Genomic DNA, 26,739 nt, shown 5'->3' with positions numbered 1-26,739 from the left:
AGGGTTCCCTGCCCTGTGGAAAGTCCAAAGTCCTCCCCGCTCCATCCTGGTCTAGGAAGGTGGACATCCAAACTGGCTAGGCTCCCACAAAGCCAGAACATGAAGTAGGATCAAAACCCAGTGGCATTGTCCTTGGCTTCTCAGCAGCCCTCATTGTCCACCATATTCAGAGAGTCAGGTTTTATCCCATGCTTTTTCAGTTGCAGTCCAGCTGGCCTTTGGTGAGCTCACAATAGATCAGCCGGAGTGGGGAAGTTTTAACAACATCCCCAGGATGATTCTTCTGGGCCTCACCTCTCTTATTTGCAAAGCAATGCTGCAAACTCTTCCCCAGTTTCTCTCAAACCATGTTTTTAAGGAGCACATATGAAGGACAAAGCTAATCCCCAAAATCAAATAGAAAGGTATAGGAGGAAAATCATATAAACCTTGCATGACATCATACATTGCATAAGAAAAAAAAGCTAGTGAATTTCCAAATGGTTAAATTGTCCATCATGTTTCTCTTTTTAAATTATAAGTTTATAATTATATTATATTCCTTTCTCTCTCTCTCTCTCTCTCTCTCTCTCTCTCTCTCTCTCTCTCTCTCTGTCTGTCTCTCTCTCTCTCTCTCTCTCTTTGGATATGGTTTCATGCATTTATGTGTGGCTGTCCTGGAACTAGCTTTTGTAGACCAGGCTGGCTGCAAACTCACAGAGATCCACCTGCCTCTGCCTCCCGAGTGCTGGGATTAAAGGTGTGCACCACCACCACCCGGATATAATTTATATTTAAAATTATGAAACTTACCTGTGGTTCACTTTGAGCTGGAGTAGGTGCAATAACCGTTACCTGCCAGTAGGTGTCGCGGCTCACTTGGAGCCATGTGGCTGGTCTGAATCTTATTTTAGAGTTAAATCCTGAAAGATATGCTTAGATTAAAAACAGTTATTTAGTGTAAATCATAGACTGTGTGCTCCGACTGTTCAGCAGCCACACGAGACAGTCGGCGGAGGGAAACAGGTGCCTCCTGTTTGGGCCCGGTGACAGAGGGCTCGTTGCCCACAGTGGTGGTGGTGGTGGCGCTGTGCGCAGGCCTCTGGGCCTCCCCTGCTTGGCCCCAGGTTTCCAATTAGATCTTGTGTCACAGGCCAGTCAAGCTGTTCGGCCTTGGCTGCATCAGACTGAGAAGTCAGCTGGTAGCGGCTACTCAGGGCCTGAAATTGTATGCCCAAATGAATGGTGTGGAGTCTGACCATGGCTGCGTAGAGCCGTAGGACCTTAGCCCCACGTATCAGCACTAGCTGTAGAAATTAGCTTGATTCGGGAAATAATCAGGCTAGCTAAAGGATAAAACAATTATATTTTATTTGGAAAACTCACACAACAGGAACAGGAAGTCCTTGCTCAGCTATGCAGCAGGGAACCACAGAAAGAGACCACCTGGTCCATAGGAAGCCACGCCTTAACTACGACCCACCTTTTAAAGATAATTGGCTAACAAGGCTTCGCCATCAGTTGACCCTTTGTGCTTGTCAGCATTGCTTTTCTAGTGCTCCAATGAATGTAGGAGGCTTTGGATGGGGACTGAAGTAAGTCTGTGGCTCTTGCTGGTGCAGCCTCTTTCACAGTATTGACTATCTGTCTGTGGGCACAGAAGGCCTTTCCATCTGGCATTGTCAGCAATTGCTTTCATTGTAGAGGTCTTTTTTAAATTCTCTGTTTATATTTATATGTAGACCTTCTTTTATTCCTTCCTTCTTTTCTCTCTTCTTTGTTTTTATGAAGCTATTGGGATAGCATTTTTCCTTGATGGGTCCATTAATAGTGTTGATTTTGTATATTACTACACTGATGAAATTTTTAGGGTCTTTTAAGCATAGGATCATGTGATCTACAAGTAAGGATGATTTGACTTCTTTTCCTAGTTATCTCATCTTCTCTCTCTCTTTCCTATTCTTCAAAGACTTACAGTACTACATGCAGCATAATTTAAGAGAGTGAGCTCCCTTGTCCAAATCCAGATAAGAAGAAATGCTGTCTTTTCCTCTGTTACATATTGTGATTGCTATAAGTGTATTACATAGAGCCATTACTATGTTAAAGTATGTTCTTTTTGTTCCTAATTTCTTCAGGGCTTTTATCATAAAGAGATGTTGATCTTTGTCATAGACCTCTTCCAAAATAATTGAGATAGTAGTTTTTGTCCTTAAGTCTATCTGTGCTCAGGATCACACTTACCAATTAGTCTATATTGAATTATCTTAAATTCTTGAGAACTTGGTCATGCTGTGTGATCCCCTAAGTGTATTCTTGAATTTGATTTGCAAGAATTTTATTAAGAAATGTAATATCATTGTTCATCATGGAAATCTATAGTTTTGTGTTTTTTTGTCCTTTGTGAGTCTTTGATTTTGGACCCACGGTGGTGCTGACTTCATAGAATAACTTGGTCATCATGTTCCTTCCCCGTCTGCTCAAAGAAGTTTGTGTAGCATTAGCATTGACCCTTCAATGACTTGGCAGCACTCAGCAGTGAACCTCTCTGATCTAGGACTTCTCTTTCTTAACTCCTCAATCTCATTGGTAGTAATATGTCTGGCTAAGTTGTTCATATTTCTTGATTTAGTTTTGGTAGGTCACATATATCCATATACCTAGGAATGTATTTCTTCTACCTTTTCTAGGTTTTTTTTTTTTTGGAATATAAGTTTTCAAAGTACTCCATAATGATTCTCTGTATTTCACTAAAATCAGTAGTTATATCTCCTTTTCATTGGAAACTGTGTTAAGTTGGGTCTTTTCTTTCTTTTAATTAGTTTAGCAAGGGCTTTGCTAATCTCATTTTTTTTTCAATGAGCCAACTTTTTATTTGATTCTCTGTTCTTTCAGTTTTCATTTAACTGACTGATCTTTCTTGCTTCTTTTAATCTGCTGCTTCTGAGTTTGTGTTATTCTTGGTTTACTGGGATCATTGGGTATGTTAAGTTGTTTAATTTGGTTTCCCTGATTTGTTTTTTAACATAGCAGTCAGAGCTATTAACTTTGTTCTTAGCTGTGTTCCAACAATTTTGGCAAGTTGTCCTCTCATTTTCATTGACTTCTGGGTCTTGACTTTTCTCCCAGTTTTTCTGTGACTTACTGGCTGTGCATGTGTATATTGTTCAGTTTCCATATTGTTTGTATAGTTTTTGTAGTTTTCTTGCCTGTAGATTCCAAAGAGTTTTTAGAAATAATATTTTAAATTTATTCTTTGGTAATAGCATACATGTATACTGTAGAGAGCTGCGTGGAGCCACACCTGATGGTGCTGGCTCCTGCCCTCCGCGATCCCGAAAGCGAGTGCTCTCTGTGATAATCAACTCCTAATTATGGCTAAGACCTGACTCATGATCACGCAATGATCATCAGCTGCTTGCATATGTGTGGACCTATGGGCAGTGCCCACGTGGCAATCTGGGGTTGGTAGCCCGTGCCTTTTTTAAGGGCTGGGAGAGGTTTGCCCAGGGAGAGAGAGAAGAGGAGAGAGAGAAAGAGAAAAGGAGAGAGGGGGGGAAGGGGGGGGGAGAGAGAGAGAGAGAGAGAGAGAGAGAGAGAGAGAGAGAGAGAGAGCTGTAAAAACAAGTCCTGAATAAACTGCCTGCAAGAAGAGCTCCACCTTGCTGGTGGAGGCAGGCGCAACAGTATACAATGTATCTCAGTCATATCCACCCCTAACTCTTTCCATCAATACTCCCAAAACCCTTCCCAAAACATCATCCACCAAAGCTGTAACCTACCATCCAGGGACCATCCACCAAAGCATGAGAAACCTGTCAGTGACCATAGATCCAAAAGAAAAATGTGGGGATCTCCAGCTTAGGGTCCCATTTCACACTCAGATCTCATTCCTCCAATTCCAAACTCCATCAAAAAGCCTGCCATGCAGCAGCCCCTCCCCTCAGAAAGTCCATCTAGGGTCGGCTTCTGCCCCGGGGCTGCTCAAGACCATACCCATAGACTACTTAATATCTGTTATCCATATTTGCCATGTTATTCCTCTCCTGCACTCCTGGAGGTCACCCAGGAGTGCTTTGCTCTGTTCATTAAACCTGGATTTATTAATTTGGTTTGATTGACTTATTACATTAGCAGTGGTGGATATCCAATAATCAGGGATTCAAAACTTATCTAAAAGGACTGTTTCTTACTAGTAGCTATCTGCTGTGGGGAGGTGTAGTAACTACCTTATGGGGCCATGACCTGCTACAGCAATGGAATACCCAGATTAACATTCTTGCAGTCCTAGGAACTCATAATTCTGGGAAGGATGTAATAAGGTACTGTGAACAAAGGTCACCAGCCATTCGAGCTGTACAAGAACATAAAGCAAATAACAAACCTTTAGAGGTACCAACAGCCCTACCTTTAAAATGGTTAACTGAGAAGCCAATATGGGTTAAGCAATGGCCTCTAGCTGAAGATAAATTGCAGGCTTTAGAAAGATTGGTACAGGAGCAATTAGATGCTGGACATATTGAGGAATCAACTACCTCTTGGAATTCTCCTGTGTTTGCTGTAAAAAAGAAATCTGGAAAATGGAGAATGGTGACAGATCTAAGAGCTATCAACAAGGTAATTCAATCTATGGACCCTCTACAGTCTGGAATTCCTCTGCCTTCTCTATTACCAAAGGATGGCCTCTTATAGCTATGGATTTGAAAGATGGCTTCTTCACTATACCTTTACAAGAAAAGGATAGAGAAAAATTTGCCTTCAGAGTGCCTACTTACAATAATTCTCAGCCTACTAGGAGATACCAATGGACTATCCTTCCACAGGTAATGCTCAATAGCCCCACCCTGTGTCAATACTTTGGAAATAATATGTAAGCAATTTCCTAAGTCTATAATTTACTATTACATGAATGACATTTTGCTATCTGATTCAAACATAGATACTTTAGAAAGAATGTTTGAGGAAGTAAAGCTAGTTTTACCTAAATAGGGTTTGCAGATTGCTCCTGAAAAAAATACAGAGAAAATATTCTATCAATTACCTAGGTTATAAAATAGGTTTACAAAAAATTAGATCACAAAAGGCACAAATTAGAAAAGACAGATTACGGACTCTTAATGACTTTCAAAGATTGTTAGGAGACATTTCCAGTCTATGACTGGCTGTTGGGATAACACCTGATCTAATAATTCATTTAAACAAAACCTTAGATGGTGGTAAAGACTTGAATAGTCCTAGAGAATTAACAGCTGAAACAGAAAAGGAACTGACAATGGTTGAAGAATAATTACAGGAGGCACATGTGGATAGGGTGAACCCAAATCTTAGTTGTTTTCTAGTCATATTGCCTTCCAGAATTACTCCTATGGGAATTTTAATACAGAGGGAAGATATTATTTTAGAATAAATCTTTTTACCACATAAACCAAGTAAAAAATTTAAAACTTGTATGGGGAAAGTCTCTGAATTAATTATAAAAGGTAAATTGAGAATTCATCAACTAGCAGGTATAGACCCAGCTGAAATTATAGTGCCTTTCACTACTGATGAAATAGAAAAGGTTATGAGAAGACAATGAACCATGGCAAAGAGCTTGTGTTAATTTTTTGGGAGAAATTAATAGCAACTATCCCCAAAGAGATAAACTTAACCTTATAAACTTCTTGTATCCTTCCTCAAATTGTACATGAGGCTCCAATGACTGGAGCCCATACATTTTATACTGATGCAAATAAATTAGGGAAGGCAGGTTTCAAATCAGATGAATTAAGTAAGGTGGAACAAAGCTTTTATGATTCTGTCTAGAAGGCAGAATTATATGCCATTCTTATGGTTCTAAGGTATTTTAAAGAACCTCTTAATATAGTAACTGATTCACAATATACAGAAAGAGTTATCTTGCATATTGAAACCGCTGAATTTATACCAGATGATACAGAATTGACTTTACTGTTTATCCAGGTACAAGACATAATCAGGAATAGGCTTTGTCCTATGTACATAGCACACATCCAATCCCATACAGGTCTACCAGGTCCTCTAGTACAAGGTAATGCAGAAATTAATCAATTATTGATTGGAAGCATGTTGCAGGCCTCAGAATTTCATAAAAAAATCACGTCAATAGCAAAGGTTTAAAGAAAGGATATTATATGGCAACAAACTAAAGAAATTATAAAGAGATGCTTTACTTGCTCTTTATATAACCAAACATAGATACCTGCAAGGACTTACCCAAAGGGTACTCAAAAGAATGAACTCTGGCAGACAGATGTGTTCCACTTTGCAGAATTTGAAAAATTAAAATATGTACATCACACCATAGACACATATTCAGGCTTTCAGTGGGCAAGTGCTTTAAGCTCAGAAAATGCTGATTCAGTAATCACAATTTACTAGAAGTTATTGCCATAATGGGTATACCTGCACAAATAAAGACAGATAATGGTCCACCTTATGTCTCTAGGAAAATGAAGTGTTTTTTTGTTTATTATAATATTAAGCATGTTTCAGGTATACCACACAATCCTACATGTCAAGCAGTTATAGAAAGATCAAATCAAACTATAAAGAATATGTTAAACAAACAGAAAGGGGTGGAATATGCCCCAAGAAATGCATTACATAATGCTTTATTAACCTTGAATTTTTCTTAATGCTAATGAGAAAGGGACAACAGCAGCAGAAAGACATTGGATAATGAAAAAGTCTTCTGAATTAAGTCAGCTGGTATATTTCAAGGAAGTGCTGACCTCACAATGGAAGCCAGAAGATGTGCTGCATTGGGGAAGGGGTTTTATGCTTGTTTCCACAAGAGAAGAAAAATTGTGGATACCATCAAAATTAATAAAGGTTCGGTTTGAAGAGGAGAAATCTCTTGAAAAGGAGAAATGACAGCTGATCCACAATGATGATAATCATACAGGTGGTAAAAAAAACATATAGGATGGGACAGGGTTATGTCCTTATCTCTGTTGGAAAACATTCATCTTCAAAAAATTCAAGGGACCCTGGATGTTTGAATACTGACAGATAGAAAAAAATACTAGCCAATAAGGATCAGCAAGAAAATCAAGTATGTACTGTAAATAAAAATTATATATATACATATATATGTGTGTGTGTATATGTATATATATATGTGTGTGTGTGTGTGTGTGTGTATATATATATATATATATATATATATATATAGAGAGAGAGAGAGAGAGAGAGAGAGAGAGAGAGAGAGAGAAAGAGAGAGAGAAAGAGAGAGCTGGTTTGGGAGTTGGACTCTGGCTCGGTCCCTCTCTAACTCCAAGCCTGTTGTAAAGAGAAAAACTCAGAGTTTCTGTCTTATGTCAAGAGCCATGATATGGGACGGAAAGAAAAAAGAATTTAGAAAACATCTTTGCTTTTCTTCATATCTATTTTTGTCTTTATTGTACCTTTCATTGAATATATATGTCTGTATATGTGTATATAAATAATGTTTAAGTTTCCACAATGAACAATGAATTTTCCTGCAGTAAACTTTGGAGTTTCTGATGTGGGAGGGTCTTCTGTTTTGTGTTGATTTCATTGGTTAATAAAGAAACTGCCTTGGCCATTTGATAGGCCAGCTGTTAGGTGGGTGGAGTAGACAGAACAGAATGCTGGGAGGAAGAGGGAAGTTAGGCAGCCACCATGCCTCTCCTCTCCAGGGCAGCCACCATGGAGCCAGCCACCAGGTCAGACATGCTGAATCTTTCCCAGTAAGCCACCACCTCGTGGTACTACACAGATTATTAGAAATGGGTTAATCAAGATGTGAGAGTTAGCCAGTAAGAGGTTAGATATAATGGTCTAAGCAGTGTTTAAATGAATACAATTTGTGTATTGTTATTTTGGGTATAAAGCTAACCATGCAGGAGCCAGGTGGGATGAAAAGCAGGCCTGCCCACAGCTCCTTCTACAAATTGCGCCCAGACATGGATAACTGAATCTAGAGAAAGCCTGAGAAAGCTTGGGAAAGAATAGAGTAAAGCATGCTTTCTTGGTAGCAGCAATTTCTTGGGTCTGCTCTGCTTGCTAGAGGCAAGCAAGCACTCTCATCTAAAAGAGGCTTCCTGACTCAGCTTTAGCTGCAAAACCCTGCAGCTCTTTTAAGAAGTCCTGCCACAAAACACTTAAATGGTGTTGATGAAAATCTAACTGCATGCTTTTCGGTTTTCAGCTGTAGCAGGAAAAAGGTGTACCGTTGTAAAATGCCAGCTTTCTGGGCTGTCCTGCCAGGGCAAACACTGACTCTTTCAGGCAGGCAGTCCAACTGAGTGTGGTCTGTGAGTAGAATGCTGCAGCTTGCTTGCTGGCAAGGACCTTGAAACGCCATAGAGTTATAGCAATAAAAATTGCTACAGCCAGTACCTCCCCCATGAGGCTGGAAAGCTAAGGAATGGGCTGGATCTAGCCTTCAAAGCCATGGCTTTAATCTTCTCCTTAAAGACTCATGTAGTCAGAAAAAGAAAGATATACAGTAAAGAGAGATTCAAAGGAAAAAAACTATACATGGGTTACTGTGTGTGAAAAATATATGCAGGCTAAAAGTTAAAGTTCTTAAAGAGAAAGAAAGAAAGAAAGAAAGAAAGAAAGAAAGAAAGAAAGAAAGAAAGAAAGAAAGGAAGGAAGGAAGTAGTTGGGTGTGGTGGTACACACCTTTAATGCCAAAGCCTGGGAGGCAGAGATAGATTGACCTCTGTGACTTCAAGGTGTGGTAACACATGCCTTTAATCCCAGCACTGAGGAGGCAGAGACAGGTGGAACTCTGTGAGTTCAAGGACAGCCTGGTCTACAGAGTTATTCCAGGACAAAGATACACAAAGAACCTGCCTCAAAAAAAAAGTAAAAATAAATGAAATAGAGGTTAAAATAAAGCCACACAAAGATGGAAAATACACAGAGAATCCTGATACTGTATGTTATTATGCTCTCTTTGAATTGTTTGAATGCTAAGGAAGGAACAATAGCTGCTAAAAGATATTTGTTTATACATGCTGCTGAAGTAATCCAAAATAGATATTTTGAAAATACCTTGACTTCAAAATTTAGATCTAAGTTTATGATGGATGCTTTGGAAAAGTTCTCCTTTTGTTTTCACAGAGGATGAGACCCTGTGGATTGCTTCTATCCCAATATGGTACAATAGTCCATGCCCTTTTGAAAGGTTGCTGTGAACACCTTCAAGAAATTACTTCACTCAACTGCCAACTGAGATGAACCTGGAACACAGGTTACACCATGAAAGATCTGATTAACAGCATCCCCATTCAGCACGAAGCAGTTTGGAGAAAAATAACTACGTCTATATCCCCAAATATTGTTTATAAATGTTCTTTTACATTTAAATGGTGATATGATATAGATATGAATAATTTACATTGATATGCTTTAGTGATTTAAATTTAAGGTCAATTTTATTATATGTGTATGTATTTCTGACCTTGACTAAGGTATTGTGATTGTGCAGTTCATTTAAAAATATAATGTTTAATTAGGAAATATAGGTTGTTAATGGATAATCATCAATAATAGTCAAGCTTGTAGTCATGTTAGTTAGATTTTCTAGATATATAGAGATATATTTCAGTTAAATAGGCATTCTTCATATCTTTCAAAGACTACAGAATATGGCATTTAATGTTTTAATAAGTTAGGGCTTTTCATGACAATGAGACATGTCTCTTCCTGGCTGCACCAATCTACTTCAAGAGAAAGATGGGCATCGAAGAGGCTCCTTATGGAGTTTGATAGCCATTTGGACAAGAAACTGCTCTTGCCTGGACTATTGCATAAACTGGATACAGAGAACCCTCAGAGAGAGGACTGCTGAACTTGCCTAAAGGTGAGATGATCTTTTGGGGTTCCTGATTCATGAAAGAGTCTGCGAGACATTCTGCAGGACACAGAAAAAAAAGTGACTGAACTGCCTTTGAAATTTCCTGCTTCATGGAAATGTCTGCTGGAAACTATGGGCCTGTAGGCTGAAGATAGATGCCCCAACTGTACAGAGGAGCTTTGGGTGACTGTACAGGCATTGAGATGTCTCTGTGATTTCTAGAGTTTTGTAAGTTGCCTACTTCTCATTTACTTAGGTAATATTATATCCTTCTGGAGTTTTTGATGGAGTTGAAGAATAGATAGATAGTTATAGTTGTTTTCCTTTTTTATGATAAAAGATAAAAGAGATATAAATATTGTAACTGTAATTCTTACTTGATAACTGTTTTGTTATGTAATTTTGTGATGTTAAAGTTAAAGCCTTCTTTTTTTTGTTTAAACAGAAAAGGGCAAATGATGTGGGAGGGTCTTCTGTTTTGTGTTGATTTCATTGGTTAATAAAGAAACTGCCTTGGCCATTGGATAGGCTAGCCGTTAGGTGGGTGGAGTAGACAGAACAGAATGCTGGGAGGAAGAGGGAAGTTAGGCAGCCACCATGCCTCTCCTCTCCAGGGCAGCCACCATGGAGCCAGCCACCAGGTCAGACATGCTGAATCTTTCCCAGTAAGCCACCACCTCGTGGTGCTATACAGATTATTTTGAAATGGGTTAATCAAGATGTGAAAGTTAGCCAGTAAGAGGCTATAGCTAATGGGCCAAGCAGTGTTTAAATGAATACAATTTGTGTGTTATTTCGGGGGTATAAGGTAGCCAGGCGGACTGGAGCTGGGCAGCAGGAACACAGCCCGCTGCTCCTTCTACAAGTTTCCAGGAAGAAGATGGGGCCCCACAACAACTCCACCTGGTTGACATGATGTCATGAAACTGATAGCACTACTACAAGACCTGTTTTGGGTACCAGCTGCACAAGATGGTTCCAACTGGTTAGCTGAAATGGTGAACATCTTTTACAACATTCTGGCCAGACCTCCACAAAATACTCAGAGACTATTTGCAATCTTACCAGACATTAATCTTGAAATTTAACCATCATTTTACTTTCACAGGATTCCCTAGAAAGAATGTCACCCCCATGACAGCTGGAAGTAATTCTAGAATGCAGCGGTTGGATTAATAATCACCAAAGATAATAGGTATTTGAACAAGTTTAATAACAAAACCAGACTCACGAAACCAAGGTTCCAGCGGAGTAGCCGGCGGAGACAGGAGAGAGTGCACAGCATCTCTGTTATTTCTAGAAGATGCATTATTATTGTTTCTGAAGGTCCGTTGTTTACAATTCCTTTTCATATGACCCATTTTGCCACAATTAAAACATTTGGTATTCTGATGTCTCCTTTTACCATTGGAAATTGCTTCCTCTACCCATGCTTCAGTGCCATAATCAAATGTATCAACATCCAGTGTATGCAAGACCCATTCTTCCAAGGGTGCTGATCTGAACCTTAAAGGCCCCAAAATCTTTTTGCATTCCACATTTGCATTTTCATAAGCCAAAGACTCAATCATTATATGTCTTGTGTCAGGGTCAGGTATCCCTATTTGCACAGCCTTAGTAAGTCTTTGTAAAAAATCACTAAAGGGTTCTCTCTGACCTTGTTTAATTGTAACAAATGATTCCATTCTCTGTCCTGGGTCTTGTACCCTGTCCCAAGCCCTTAAGGCTGCTGTAGTGCATATGGAGAGTGTGTTTTCATCCAAATTAGCTTGTTCCTGAGGATCGGAAAAGAGTCCTTCACCTAGAATTTTATCTAGGGAGATGTCACTTCCCTTCGCCTTTTCTTGCTGTTCTAAAAGTCTAGCCTCTTGCCTGAATAAGCATTTCCATTTTAAATGCGTCCCACTCTCAAGGACTGCAGAGCTCATCTGGATCCAGTCTAAAGGCGTGGGTCTGCTCGTTATGGCCCAAGATTTTAGCATCTCTTTAACAAAAGAGGAGTGCATCCCAAAAGCCGTGACAGCCTGTTTAATTTCTTTGAGATCATTCATACGGACAGGCTCCCATGTATCTTCCTTAATGATCCTAGGGTTTTTGAAACCAACCACCTTCTCTGTCGTTATTACTGGAAAGGCAGGTAGAGGTGTAGATAGAGATTTGTGGAAATTGTCCCGGAGGGATTTACCCACAGATGTAGTTAAATTTTTCCTTTCTACCGTTTGTTCTTCCTTATCAGAATCAGAATTTAGAAATTCCTCAATCTTTTCAATTCTATTCACCATTGCCTTCTGCAATGTCTGTATCTCCTGTCCAGAATTATGTTCCAAAGCCTTCATTGAGGATTCTAAAGTATGAAGTTTGTCCATTAGAGATAAGTTCTCATCTTTGGACATTATTTTTATGGCATAAACCGTGCCTTCTTGTATTGACAATCTTTCCACCACTCTGTCATAAGCTTTAGACAAAACTTGATTTTCCCATTCAACCGATTTAATTCTCTGAGATAATGTTTCAGTCCCTTCAGAAAGTGACTGATGAAATTTACGATTTAAATCAGCTGTTCCTTCTTCCATAATAATAAATTTCTCCTTAATATCAGCCTGAACCTTTTCTAAATTTTTTTCAGTCACCATTGTCTTGTTAAACAACGTTCTGTTCTCTTCCTGTAGAACTTTAAACTGATTCATGAGAAGATCATTGTCATGCTTAATCGTTTGTAGATGTTCAACCTCTGCCTTAAGAATCCTGGATTCATCTCCAATAGTTTTTAGATGTTCAAGCTCTGCCTTAAGAATCCTGGATTCATCTCCAATAGTTTTTAGATGTTCAACCTCTGCCTTAAGAGTCCTGGATTCGTCTCTTAAAGACTCTATCAGACTTTTGTCGTCAAACCACTTAAAACCAAGGAAAACTACTAATCCCAGAAGGATCCATAGATGTGGGGTGCTAGACACCTCTTGTAGGATCTCCCACATGGCACACTCAAAAAGGTTATTGAAGTTGGGAGCGGTGATATTGTCAGACATTTTATTTATAAAAGGAAAAAAAAATTTTTTACCTGTAATGACTGGTTCCTGCCAGAGGTGGCGAAAGAGTCCACTTGAATCCACGTGGAGAGTTGATCTGAAATGAACCTCAAGACCGAAATTTATGCAAAGTGACCCCTTCGGGGCCAAATGTGGCGGTTTGTGTTGTAAAACCGCAAATATTTAAGCTTCCCTGTTCAGTTCCAAACGCCAAGGCAGAGAGGGAGGGGTTAACTCCTCTGGCGCTGCGAGAGGAACAAAGAGCTGGCTGCGAGCCGCAGCAGCCTAGAACCGGTGTGGGGGAGGTGCGCGGAACAAAGCCATGCCTGCTGACCTAAAGCGGGCGGGCGGGCAGGCGAGCGCTGTGGCGATCGCTGGAACAAAGCCGTGCCTGCTGACCTAAAGCGGGCGGGCGGGCGGGCGAGCAGACAGCGATCGCTGGAGTGGCTAAGGGCGGGCAGGCGGGACGCTGTGGCAATCGCGTTCGGGGCCGCGATTGTGTCCCGGGCCGCGCGGCTGCGGGCGGGGGAGTCGGCAGCCTGCGTGGCTGACCGCCCGGCTAGCTCAGTCGGTAGAGCATGAGACTCTTAATCTCAGGGTCATGGGTTCGAGCCCCACGTTGGGTGCCAAATGCAGCGGTTGGATTAATAATCACCAAAGATAATAGGTATTTGAACAAGTTTAATAACAAAACCAGACTCACGAAACCAAGGTTCCAGCGGAGTAGCCGGCGGAGACAGGAGAGAGTGCACAGCATCTGTGCGCCCTATTTATCAGTAAACATACGCCCGAGGGCAGCCCGCCCCCAAGGGGAGGGCTTATCCCTACACTAGAAGATGATGTCACCTCTCCCAGCAAAGTTTGTCTTTAGGATTAAGAATATCATTTAGGGGTTGATTATAGTTGATATATAGTTGAGGGTTGGGGGATGAATTTTATAAGATTTAAAAAAAAAGGGGGGGGGAATTGGATGATGGGATAATAGATTGGTATTTGTGAGTTATTGTTTATAGACAATTACATTGGTATAGCTTCTTGTATATTGATACAAAGTTAAATTATATTAAATATTATATGCACGCATGCTTCTACCTCTGCTTAAAACATTTTTATGTATTGATATATATATATATTTACCATATTGCAGTGTACATTTCTACCTCTGATCAAGATACTTATACATTGTTTACATTAGGAGGTCATTGTCCTCTTTTATTGCGCAGTTGTTTATTGTCTTAGTCTTTAAGTTAGATAGGTACTAAGAATTATAGATCAAAAGATATCTATGTTTGTCATACTTATAGTTTGACTAATCAGGTTCTTTAGATACATAGAGATTATATTCTCTATATATATATAATCTTCAACCTTTTCAAATTGCTATAGAAAATGGCATTTAAATAAATTAGAGTTCTGTGGTAGTGAGAAACAATTGCTCCTGGCAACACCAATCTATTTCCGAGAGAATGTTGAGCACCAAAGACACTCCATTTAGAGCTTGTCTTCTTCTTGGCAAAACTGGCCTTTGGGCAAGGAACTGCCCATACCTCAACCACTGACAAAATACATAGTATCTGGAAATGGATAAGCAGACTGTCAAATCTTGCCAAGACAGTTTTGAAATTTTTCTTGCCTTTAAAAATAATCTGTCAGTTATTCTAGGCCTTAGCCAAAGTTGGTTGCTTCAACATTTTAAGCATTTGATCTCTCAATCACCAGCTATCTGTTGTAAGTAGTTCCTTAGCTAGAAGTGAAATCTCATGTGTTCTGTCCCTATCCATGCTGGAATATTGACAGGCTTGGTCTTTTTCTTTTTAACTTTTAGATATCATGTATGTATGTATGTATGTATGTATGTATGTATATAATGTGTGCATTTGTGTATGTGTGCATGCCATGGCATTTGTATGGAGGCCAAGGAAAAACCTATGGACTTTGTTCTCTCCCTCCACTGTGTGGGTCATAGGGATCACCCCTGGGTCATTGGGCTCAACAAGAAGTGCATTTCCCTGCTGCACCATTGCACTGGCCTAATGAGATGTGTCTTACACAGGTCATGTGCAGGTAACCATAGCTTCTGTGAGCTCCTGAGTGCACAGGCCTTGTCCCATCCAGAAGACAGCATTTCTCAGCATTCCTCGGTATCCTCTCACTCTTACATTCTGTCTGGTCACTCTTCCATGAGCCCTGCAAGGGAGTGTGATATGAATGCCCTGATTGGGGTAAGTCTCCCACAGAGACAAATTACAGAGGACCATGCTGATGTCTCCTAATGAGGCTGGAGGTGGAATTTAAAATGTATCAAACACCTGGTGGTATAGTGTATTATATTCCTGGCATTTGGGAAGTAAAGGCAGGAGGATCAGAAGTTCAAGACCAGCCTTGGCTATGTAGCAAGCTTGAGTCCAGCACAAATTATATGAAATCTTATTTCAAAGGAAGACCAAACAAACAGAACAAAAAAAATCCCATTATCAAGAAGACCTAAGCTCTCTTAACCCTCTGAGGAGCCTGCAGCCCTTCTCCAGAAGACCTCCCAGTATCTTCTCATACCAAAGCTGCTCCTGGGGGCTCAGCCCTGGAGTCTAGGTGAAGAGTTAAGGTAGTGTGGTCTTCTAGTCCTTTTCCCAAATTTGCATTTCCTAAAAGAAAGTTTATTTTTAATTAAAAGTGTGCTCTTTGAAAACAAAACAAAACTAACAACAAATCTGCCCTATTTGCTCTGTTTAGAGTCAAGCACTCAACAATCTACTTCCACATGCTGACCAGTTATAAGTCTTTACATGAGTTGCTGCCCTCTGCAAATAAAAACTTCTTTGGCCAAAGTGGAGAATAGCATTAATCTATGGGTTTAAACAGTTATACAGGTATAAACAGGTATAGAAGACAGTTTGACAATATGTACATTTAAGCAAACCTGGTAGTTCTCCTGCAGGGCCTATGACCTCCCTGTCATGGGATTTTGACTAGGCTTGTAGTATCACATATGAATTTTCTCCTAGTGAGCAGGCTTCAAATCCAATTGTAAAGTGTGGTAAATAATCATGACACTCCAGGGTATGGGTAAGGGGAAGATTTTTTTTTATTGTAGGTATAAGGAAGAGAACAGCCAGAAACATCTGGAAGAATCCAGAGCAGACAGAGAAAAAAGTAGATTTGATCTGACCATGAGAGAATTGGGAGCAGAACAGAGAGAGAGGAACATAGAGAAATGGAAAGAGAGACAAAAAGAGACAGTGAGCTGGAGAGAGTTTAGGTTAAAGGAGGAGAGGAGAGGAGCTAGGATGCTTTGAAATGTGTAACAGGCACTTGTGATGTTGAGAGCCTAGAGGTCAGCTGGTGCTTTGGTATGCTAATAGGCAACACAGAAACCATTTGTCTCTTTTGTCTTTTGGTATTTGGGGAAATGGAGTTTCCTTTGGACCTGTGGGCACATCTTGTCTGGCAGATTAGTATTGTATCATTCATGTCCACCACTGGATAAGACCATCGATGATTTTTCTATTCTAAGCCTGCACAGCACTCTCTGGAACTTTGAAAGCTGGGGAGCAGGGAAGAGGTTTCTAGGTCAGTTTCAGCTTGATTTCTCAATGTCCTATTATTAAGGTTGTGCCTTCAACAACAGGGTTTTCCCATTGAGTTACTGTGGGCAACCAAGAGCAAGGGCAATAGTCATAATCTGTCACCCCTTCCCACCCCTCCCCCTGGCCAGGAAGTTGTCTCAGGCCTCCCTGAATAATAATAACTGGTAGGGTGGTATCCCAAGCTCAACACTTTTATTAAACAACTCATGTCTTCTAGGATATTGCCCACACATACATATCCAGAGTACATTCAAACTCTTAAACTCTTTGAAACACACACACACACACACAAATCTAGTAGATTTCTGTAAGGTTCTTTTTATGCATTCTTAGGTTTGGTTATCCTATACCATTTCCATTCCAGCTTAAAGCCTTAGCCCCCAGTATTCCAAACCTGTAGTTTCAGATCTCATGGGTTCCATTATCCCTCTCCTGTCTTTAGTTCCCCTCCCTAATCACGATGCCTTTTCAACTTCCTGATATCTACAGACATTCCAAATTAAAAAACACAAACAGAAAAACTTGAAGCTAAGATCTACATATGAGAGAGAACATGTGTTTGTCTTTCTGGGTCTAGGCTACCTCATTCAATGTAACATTTTACAATTTCATCCATTTTCCTAAAAGTTTTTTGACTTCACTTTTCCCTTCAGCTTAATAAAATCCCATTGTGTCCATGTACTACAATGTCCCTGGTGTTCATCAGTTGATAAATATCAGGGTTGAATCCATCTAGCTGTTGTGAAGAGAACAACAATGAACATGGATGTGCAAGCATCTTTGTAGAAGGACATGGCATTCTCTGGGCCCAAGAGTATCAAGGCTAGGAATATGGTAATGGTTAACTCTTTGAAACACATCCAGGCTGACTTTCTCAGTGGCTGTACCAGTTTATATTCCACCACCAGTAGATTTGGGTTTGTTTGTTCCCCACATGTGTGTCAGCATCTGTTTGGTGTTTGTATTCTTGGTGATACCCATTCTGATTGGGGTGAGATAGAGCCTCAAAGTAATTTTAGTTTTTGTTTCTCTTATGGCTAATGATGTTGAATACCTTTTAAAATATTTATTAGCCATTTATATTTCTTCTTTTGAGAACTCTCTGTTCAGGTCAGTATAGTCCACTTTTGGGTTTAGTGATTGTTTTCTTGACAGTTTCCTGAGTTCTTTGTAAATTCTACTAATCCTATGTCAGATGTGCTGTGGGACAATGGTCTTGTACCCTGTACAGATTTGTCACTTGTATTGGTTTAATAAAATGCTGATTGGCCAGTAGCCAGTCAGAGTAGAGGTGGGGCAACCAGAACAAGAGAATTCTGGGAAGAGGAAAGACTCAGTCTGCAGTCGTCACCAGATGCAGAGGAAGCAAGATGAGAATACCTCACTGATAAAGGTTCCAAGCCATGTGGCTAACACAGACAGGAATTATGGGTTAATGTAAGTTGTCCTGTTGTGGCTCTAAAGTATATCCTGGCTTTATGATAAGTCGGGCTATCCCCACAACACTACTGTACCACATTCCTCTACAGGCCAACCAGTTTATAATTAATGTAGGACTCTGTGTGTTTCTTTGGGACTAAATGGCTGTGGGACCTGGAGAGATAGAAACCTCTGTCAACATAGATGTATAGTTACCAAGAACTTTCTGCCATTCTGTAGGTTTGCCTTTTCACTTGAGTGACAGTTTCCTTTGCTGTACAAAAGTCTCTTGGTTTCATGAGCTCCCCTCTGTCAACTGTTGAACTAATTTTCTGAGCTATTGGTGTCCTACTTGGAAAGTTCTTTACTATTCCCCTATCTTCAAGTGTTCTCCCCCTTTTTTGTCCTAGCAGTTCCAGGTCTTAAGTCATGGTCCTTGATCCACATGGAGTTGAGTTTTATGCTGAGTGAGAGATAGGGATCTAGTTTCATTCTTCTACATGTAGTTATCTAGTTTTCCCAGTGCAATTTGTTGAAGATACTCTCTTTTCCTGAATGTGAATTTTTATTTTTAAAAATTATATGGTTTCAATTTCTTGGATTTATTTATGAACCCTCTGTTCTAATTCATTGGTCTATATTTCTGTTCTTGTGCTAAATTTATTATGCAGGTTTCATGACTATGATTCTGTAATATTACTTGAACTTGGTAATAACATCAGCAATATTCTTTTTGCTCAAGATTGTTCTGATTATCAAGGTTTTTCTCTAATTCCATATAAATTTTAAGATTCTCTTTGTACTTATAAAGACTATCACTGAAATTTTTATTGAGATTTCATTGACTCAAGAGAATGATTTTGTACCACAAATACTAATTGTTTTTAATAATAAAAACTCAAGTCAACTATCTGGGGGTGAAAGCTGAAGATCAGAGAAGCAGAGCAGCCAGCCACTAGAGTTCTTAACTCTACCAATCAATGCTTAGACCAAAGGAGCCATCCTGTCCTTAGACTGCTTCCTCAGATTAAATCAGACTTATTGCTCAAACTGCTGCCTCAGACTGACTGCCTCAGACTGCTGCCCCAGACTGCATTGAGCTTCTGTCTCCTTCTGTCTTATATTCCTCTCTCCACTCAGCCATGTCACTCCTGTCTCCACCTCCCTGGTGCTGAGATTAAAGGTGTGGGATCCCAAGTGCTGGGATCACCTTTGTGTGAGCTCTGTTTCTCTTTTACATGGGATCAATTTCATGTAGCCCAAAGTGGCCTTAAATTGACAAAGATCTGTCTGCCTCTGTCTTCTGAGTCCTGGGATTAAAGGTGTGAGCCACCACTGCCTGGCTTCTATGGCTTAGCTCTGCACTCTGATATTCAAACAAGCTTTATTTGTTAAAACATAAAATATCACCACAAACTTTAGATAGGATAAAGAGATTTTGAATTTGTCCTTTTTTGAGTCTTATGATATATAAGAATGGGAGGTCTTTCTATCTTCTAATGTCTTCCCTTCTTCATCTCTTCACTGTTTTAAAGTTTCCATCATAGAAGTCTTTCACATCCTTGTTGCATGAGGGCCTTGTTGCATGTTGGGGTTTCTGTCCTGCCCGGTTCCCGCAGCCACTTAGTCCCAAAGAAAATCACACAGAGGTCTCTATAAATTATAAACTGATTGGCCCATTAGCTCAGGCTTCTTATTGACTCTTTTTTGGAGGGTAGTTTTCGAGATAGGGTTTCTCTGTAGCTTTTGGTGCTGGTCCCGGAACTAGCTCTTGTAGACCAGGCTGGCCTCGAACTCACAGAGATACGCCTGCCTCTGCCTCCTGAGTGCTGGGATTAAAGGCGTGTGCCACCACCGCTTGGCTTCTTATTAACTCTTATAACATTATTCTAGTATATGTTAGCAACATGGCTCAGTACCTTTTTCAGTGGGGTAGGTCACATCTTCCTTCTTCCGTGTCTGGGCAGGACTGCAGAGGAAGCTTCCTTCTTCCCAGAATACTCCTGTTCTCATTGTCCCACCTTTACTTCCTGTCTGGTTGTCCTGCCTATACTTCCTGCCTGGCTATTGGCCAATCAGCATTTATTTAAAACATAATTGACAGAATATAGAACTGTCCAGCACCACATCCTTGTTTACCTTTATTTCAAGGCTTTTATTTTTTAGACATTTAGGAATGGAATTGTTTCCCTGTTTTTTTTTTTCTTACTTATATTTGTCACTGATATATAGGAAGACTATGCTGATTTATATTTTGCCACTTCACTAAAATTATTTATAAACTATGGAGATTTTTCAAAGGACTGTTAGGTAAGAATATATCATATTGTATTCCTTTCCGATTTGTACCCCTTCTTTTGTCTTATTGTTCTAGCTAAGACTTCCAGTACTATATTGAATAAAAATGGAGAAAGTAAATACCCATATCTTGTTACTGATTTTAGTGGAAATGCTTTGAGTTTTTTTTCCCATTTAATATTATGTTAGATATAGGTTTGTTATAAACAGACTTAATCATTCTGAGGCTTGCTCTATCTATTTCAAATTTTTCTAGGACTTTAACATGAAGAGGTTTTTGTCAAAAGAGGTTTTTTTTGTATATATAAAAATAATCATGTGATTTCTCTTCTTGTATTCATTTGTGTAATTTATAGCACTTCTTTTTATTTATGTATATTGTATTAGGGTTTCTATTGTTATGAAGAGACTCCAGTTATGACTACAGTAACTTTTATAAATGAAAACATTTAATTGGGGTGACTTACAGTTTTATAGGTTTAGTTTACTATCATCATGGTGGGACACAGACAGACATGGTGCTGGAGAAAATGCTGAGAGTTCTACATCTTGATCTACAGACAGCAGGAGGAGTCTGTATCCACACTGGGTATAGCTTGAGCATAGAAGACCTTAAAGCCTGCCTCCACAGTAACACACTTCCTCAAACAAGGCCATATCTATTCTAACAAGGCCATACTTTCTAATAGCGCCCCTCTTACTGAACTTTGAGGGCCAATTACATCCAAACTACAGCATTCCATTCCATGTCTCCCATAAGATTGAAACAACATCATAATGCAAAATGAATTTAGTCTAACTTCAAAGGTATCCATAGTCTATCACAGTCTCAATAATGTTTAAAAGTCCAGAGTTCAAAGTCTCTTCTGAGAGTCAATCTTTTAACTGTAATCCCCTGTACAACTAAAATCAAAAAAACAGATCAAATACTTCCAACATATAATGGCACAGAACATATAATACTCTTCCAAAACATAGAGAAAGGAGCATAGCAAGGAAATACTGGACCAAAGCAAGACCAAAACTTAGCTGGGCAAATGCCAAACTCTGCACCTCCAGGTCTGATGTCAAAATGCTCTTCAGATCTCCATTTCCTTTTAGCTTTGTTGACTGCAACACACTTCTTTCTCTTTAGCTGGTTCCACTACCTGGCAGGTATTTCATGTTCTGGCATCTCCAACATCCTGGGTTCTCCATGGCAATCTAGGCTTCAACTTCATGGCTTCATGCAAAGGCCTCTCTAGGCCTCCATTCAGGGATACCCCTGACACACGCCTGGCCTCAGTAGCTTTCCTTAGTCACAGAGGAAGAGTCCATAGCCCCTTTCTTCTATCCTTGACTCTAATATCAGAACCACATGACTGAAGCTGCCGGGTTCTGCTGCTTTCTGGGGCTGGAACAAGGCCCTCTTGTTCAATTACTCTTTACCAGCTTTTTGCTTTCAATGGTTACCTTCACTTCCTAAGTCTTAGAACTTCCACTATAGACCAGGCTGGCCTCAAACCCAGAGATATGTCTGCCTCTGCTTCTAGAGTGCTGTAATTAAAAGTGTGCACCACCACAACCAGTTCTGAGCTTTTCTTTAACCTCTTTTCACAAATCAGAAATTTAGCTGGGGGAAGAGGGAATGTTGTACTGAAGTCACCAACCCCTTCATTCCATTTCTTAATCTGTTTATCTCCTTGAACACAAGACTTAGTTACATTCCACTTCCTGGTGCTCTTTTTCTCCTCAAATTGTACATTTTGTACTTTCCCTTGCTTTGCTTGCTTCTTTCCATTATAGATCCATATTAGAGTGACCACTAATAACCACACAGTAGAGTTCAATACTAGACTATTTTGAGCTTTCTTCAACCAATAGAATTAATTCAAATCTCTTCACTTTAACATCAGGAAGACTCTTCAGACAAGGGCAAAAAGCAGTCACATTCTTCACCAAAATATTGCAAGAATAATCTCTAGGCACATATTAGTATTCTTCTCCTCTGAAACCTCTTGAGCCAGGCCACCACAGTTCACGTTACCCTCAGCACCACTGTCTTCCGTGCTTCTAACTAGTATGACCCATTAAAGCATACACTGCTTTCCTAACCCAAACTTCTAAAGTCCAAATTCCTCCAAACAAAAACATGGTCAGGCTATCACAGCAGTACCCCAGTCCCCAGTACCAACTTTTGTCTTCAGGTTCCACTTGCTGTAAAGAGACACCCTGACCACAGCAACTCTTATAAAGGAAAACAACCGTGGCTCTCAGTTTCAGAGGCTTACAGTTTTAGTCCATTATCATGGTGGACATGGTGCTAGAGAAGGAGCTGAGAGTTCTACATCTTGATCTATAGGCAGCAGGAGTCTGTATCTACACTGGGCATAGCTAAAGCATAGGAGAGCTCAAAGCCTGCCCACACAGTGACACACTTCCTCCAACAAGGCCACATCTACTCCAGCGAGGCCACACTTCCTAACAGTGACACTTCCTATGAGTTGGGGGGAGGCAATTACAAACTACCACATATATTGAGCCATTTCTTCCCTGATAATGTAAAGTCAACTATGTCACTGTGAGGGATCTTTAGATAAAGTTGATGCTTTATTGAATTTAGTTTGCAAGAGTTTGCTTGAAAAATTTTGCATCCATGCTCAATCAGGGAAAATAGCTTGTAATTTTCTTTTTTTGTGACATTTCCCCTGCTTTTGGCATCAGGATAATACCAGCTTCATAAAAAGAGTTTGGTGTTATTTTCTAATTTTCTATTTTATGGAATAGTTTGAAAATCTTTGGTGTCAGTTTTTTTCTTTTTCTTTGAAGGTCTAGTAAAATCCATTGGTAAACTTACCTGGGGCTGAAATTTTTTTTTAACTGGAGGATTTTTAAAATTTACTGCTTCAATGTCACTACTTGATATAGCTCTGTTAAAATTGTTTTGGTTTAATTTGCTAGCTCATATGACTAAAAATTGATCCATTCCTTTTAGATTTATCAACTTAGTGTAGTGTGTTTTTAAGGTAAGACCTAATGATTTTTCTGAATTCCATTGATATCTACTGTAATATCTTCTATCTCAATTCTAATTTTATTAATTTAGATCCTCTCTCTTCCATTCAGCGACACACGCTTTGCCAACCTTGTTTATCTTTTAAAGATCCAACTCTTTGTTCCAGTGACTCTACTGTTTTTGTTCCTTGTTCTCTCCATGTCACTAACTCCCGTCCCGCCATTACTGATTTTGTCTGTCTGCCTGTTGAGCTACGCTTAGTTTGATTTTCATTCTCCAGGGTCCTGAGCTGCAACATTAGGTTATTTATTTGAGAACTCTCTTATTTCCAGGACCTTTCTATGTAGCCTTGACTGTCCCGGAACTCTCTATGTATTAATTAATAAATCTGAAAAAGAAAGAAAAGGAAAGAAAGCATGACATGCTGGGGAGTTCTGCACATAGTAAGTGTGGTAGTTGGAATGTAATTGGCCCCCATAATCTCATAAGCTAATAAAGTAAAGTCAAAATACTACTAAGTGTGTGTGTGTGTGTGTGTGAAGGAGGAAACAAAGGCAAAAAAGGAAGTTAGAAAATGAAAAATCATTGCCCTAAAAGGAAAAAAAATGCATGAACAAAATTAGATGAGTATTGGATGTATGTTTGTGAGGGAGTAATGAATAAAGCATAAGAATTTTAAATACAATAAAGTAAAAGTTTTGTTAAATGTGTAGAAAAGAAGAAAACACCAAGAATCATATAAAAATATAAAAAAAAAAAACAAAAATGAAGTGTTGAAGCAGCTTTGCTCAGTGCCCTCAGGATTCGTAAAAGGCATGTGTACAGATAGAGTGAGTGGACTTCTAACCTTCCTTTGGTTTACACTGCTGCTGAGTTATATTGGGCAAGCACCCAATGCTCACTAGAGCTGGTGGCTGTGTATCCAGGGCTCTGCTGACCACATGTAACCCTTGCCTTCCCTCTCCTGTTGCTACCAGCCCCTGACAGAGCTGTTTTTGCTGAGGAGCCCCTTTCAAGCACATTGGGATGTCAGAAGCAACCGCAGCATTGATTAGCTGAGACAGAAGACCTGCCTGAGTACTTTCAGGGCCTCTTGAGTATTAGTCGCCCACAGTGGAGGGATGCCATGATGGGTATCACGTACTAGCAGGGAGCTCTCTTTAACTGACTTGTTGTGAGTCCTACCAAACAATTTCAGCTACATCCCTTTGGTGAAAACTGTGTCATAAAACACTGGTTTGGATAATGAGCCCAAAATAAAGTTCTTGACTAGTCAGAGACAACCTTACGCCAGCCTCCACAGACTGCTTTGGGAGTGATGCTGCTTGGAGATATCTTCCTTTGCAATGATTAAACTTGCAGTGAGCAAATCTTGCACCTAAAACCACCCCCACGTTCTGAAATCAACACTTTCGATCTCATCTAAAGGTGCCAGAACATTTGGAAAACAAAATTGTCAAGTGTTGCTTGAAAATAAGTTGGCAGAAACTTTTCTTAAGGCAGAAACAGAGAAACCACAAGGGGTGATATTGGGATTTCCCCAAGAAAACACAAATTTTTTTTTTTTTTTTTTTTTTTTTTTTTTTTTTTTTTTTTTTTATGGTTTTTTTTTTTTTTTTTTTTTTTTTTGATTTTCGAGACAGGGTTTCTCCGTAGCTTTTGGTTCCTGTCCTGGAACTAGCTCATGTAGTCCAGGCTGGCCTCGAACTCACAGAGATCCGCCTGCCTCTGCCTCCCAAGTGCTGGGATTAAAGGCGTGTGCCACCACCGCCTGGCGAAAACACAAATTTTAATACTGCCATTCGCTAGTGAGCACAAAGCTGGGTATTTCCAAATTGGAGCTGTCCATGCTTGTTAGGGTTATGGATGCTGACTTCAGCTAAGAATAGTTTGTTTTTGCTTTGCTTTGTTTTCTAAATTATCCAAGAGAGTCTCTTCCTTCTGGTTCCCGCAGCCTCTGCAGCCATGAACAGCAAAGTCTCTCGTGACACCCTGTACGAGGCGGTGCGGGAGGTCCTGCATGGGAACCAGCGCAAGCGCCTCAAGTTTCTGGAAACGATGGAGCTGCAGATCAGCCTGAAGAACTACGACCCCCCAGAAGGACAAACGTTTCTTGGGCACCGTCAGGCTCAAGTCCACCCCTCGCCCCAAGTTCTCGGTGTGCGTCCTGGGGGACCAGCAGCACTGCGATGAGGCCAAGGCCGTGGATATCCCCCACATGGACACCGAGGCGCTGAAGAAGCTCAATAAGAACAAGAAGTTGGTCAAAAAGCTGGCCAAGAAGTATGACGTCTTTCTGGCCTCTGAGTCTCTGATCAAGCAGATCCCGCGTATCGTGGGCCCAGGCCTGAACAAGGCTGGCAAGTTCCCTTCCCTGCTGACACACAATGAAAACATGGTGGCCAAAGTGGACGAGGTGGAGTCCACGATCAAGTTTCAGATGAAGAAGGTGCTGCGTCTGGCTGTCGCTGTCGGCCACGTGAAGATGACTGACAACGAGCTGGTCTACAACATCCACTTGGCTGTCAATTTCTTGGTGTCCTTGCTCAAGAAGAACTGGCAAAATGTCTGGGCTTTGTATATTAAGAGCACCATGGGCAAGCCCCAGCGTCTTTACTAGAATGCCCCAATAAACCTTCGTGCTACCCTAAAAAAAAAAAAAATAAAATAAAATAAAAAAAATGATCCCAGAGAGACTAAAGTCTACAGATGCACAATCCCTTCCTCACAGTTATAAAGGAGGAAAAATCTTTGAAAAACTCAGTAATAAGTTGCATTCTCCTATTTGGTGGGAAAAACTGACCCGAATTACTATGGCCTACCTGTCGTATTTATTCCACTGTTGCAACAGGCCATGTGTTGACTGTAAAAACAGTAATAAACTTGATTAGGATTAAAAGGTTTCTGTATCACCTCTTAAAAATTAAAAAAAAATGCACTCAAAAATATCTTCCTGTACATCTGAGTTTTGGGAGGAAAAGATTTTATTCATACACCAACCTGTTCCCAATTTGAAGTGTCCAAAACTTCTGGTTCCTGAGGGCATTCACTGAGTTGACAGAACACTGGGTGTTCTCAGTCTTAGTGGTTGAGCTGCTCCTTCTGCTCATCTACACATGGCGTTTTGGTTTAGTAGAAGTCAGATACCAAATTTTAAAGATAAGAAATTTTTAAAAATTACTTTTTATTCTCAGTAAGTATTCTTTTTTTATATTTACTTACTAAAAATTTCCATCTCCTTCCATTTCCCTCCCCTCCCTCCTCCCATAAGTAAGTATTCTAAATACTTCAAGCTTCAACAATGTTTTGCATTTATAAATATAGGAGATTCTCAGGTTTTTCAACTGACTAAAAAGTGTAAGAATTTTTTTTCGCCGGGCGGTGGTGGCGCACGCCTTTAATCCCAAGTGCTGACTTGGGAGGCAGAGGCAGGTGGATCTCTATGAGTTTGAGGCCAGCCTGATCTACAAGAGCTAGTTCCAGGACAGGCTCCAAAGCAACAGAGAAACCCCGTCTCGAAAAAACCAAGGGGAAAAAAAGGTGTAAGATTTTTTTTTTTTTTTTTTTTTTTTTTTTTCTGCTTTA

At 40.0% G+C, this 26,739-nt stretch overlaps 1 non-coding gene and 1 pseudogene across 1 annotated transcript; both read left to right on the top strand.

The window, feature by feature from the left end:
- Positions 1–13,411: 13,411 nt before the first annotated feature.
- On the top strand, positions 13,412–13,484 carry Trnak-cuu (transfer RNA lysine (anticodon CUU)). The gene has a single exon. It is a non-coding gene; the product is annotated as a tRNA-Lys (tRNA).
- Positions 13,485–24,827: 11,343 nt separating this feature from the next.
- LOC126507875 (60S ribosomal protein L10a-like) lies at positions 24,828–26,116 on the top strand (annotated as a pseudogene).
- The last annotated feature ends 623 nt before the right edge of the window (positions 26,117–26,739 follow it).

Source organism: Alexandromys fortis, unplaced genomic scaffold (genome assembly GCF_014885135.2).
Source record: "Alexandromys fortis isolate MF-2015 unplaced genomic scaffold, M_Fortis_MF-2015_v1.1 scaffold_54, whole genome shotgun sequence".
In the NCBI taxonomy this organism is placed as follows: Eukaryota; Metazoa; Chordata; class Mammalia; order Rodentia; family Cricetidae; genus Alexandromys; species Alexandromys fortis.
The sequence above is the reverse complement of the archived record's forward strand: the minus strand, read 5'-3'. Positions and strand labels throughout refer to the sequence as shown.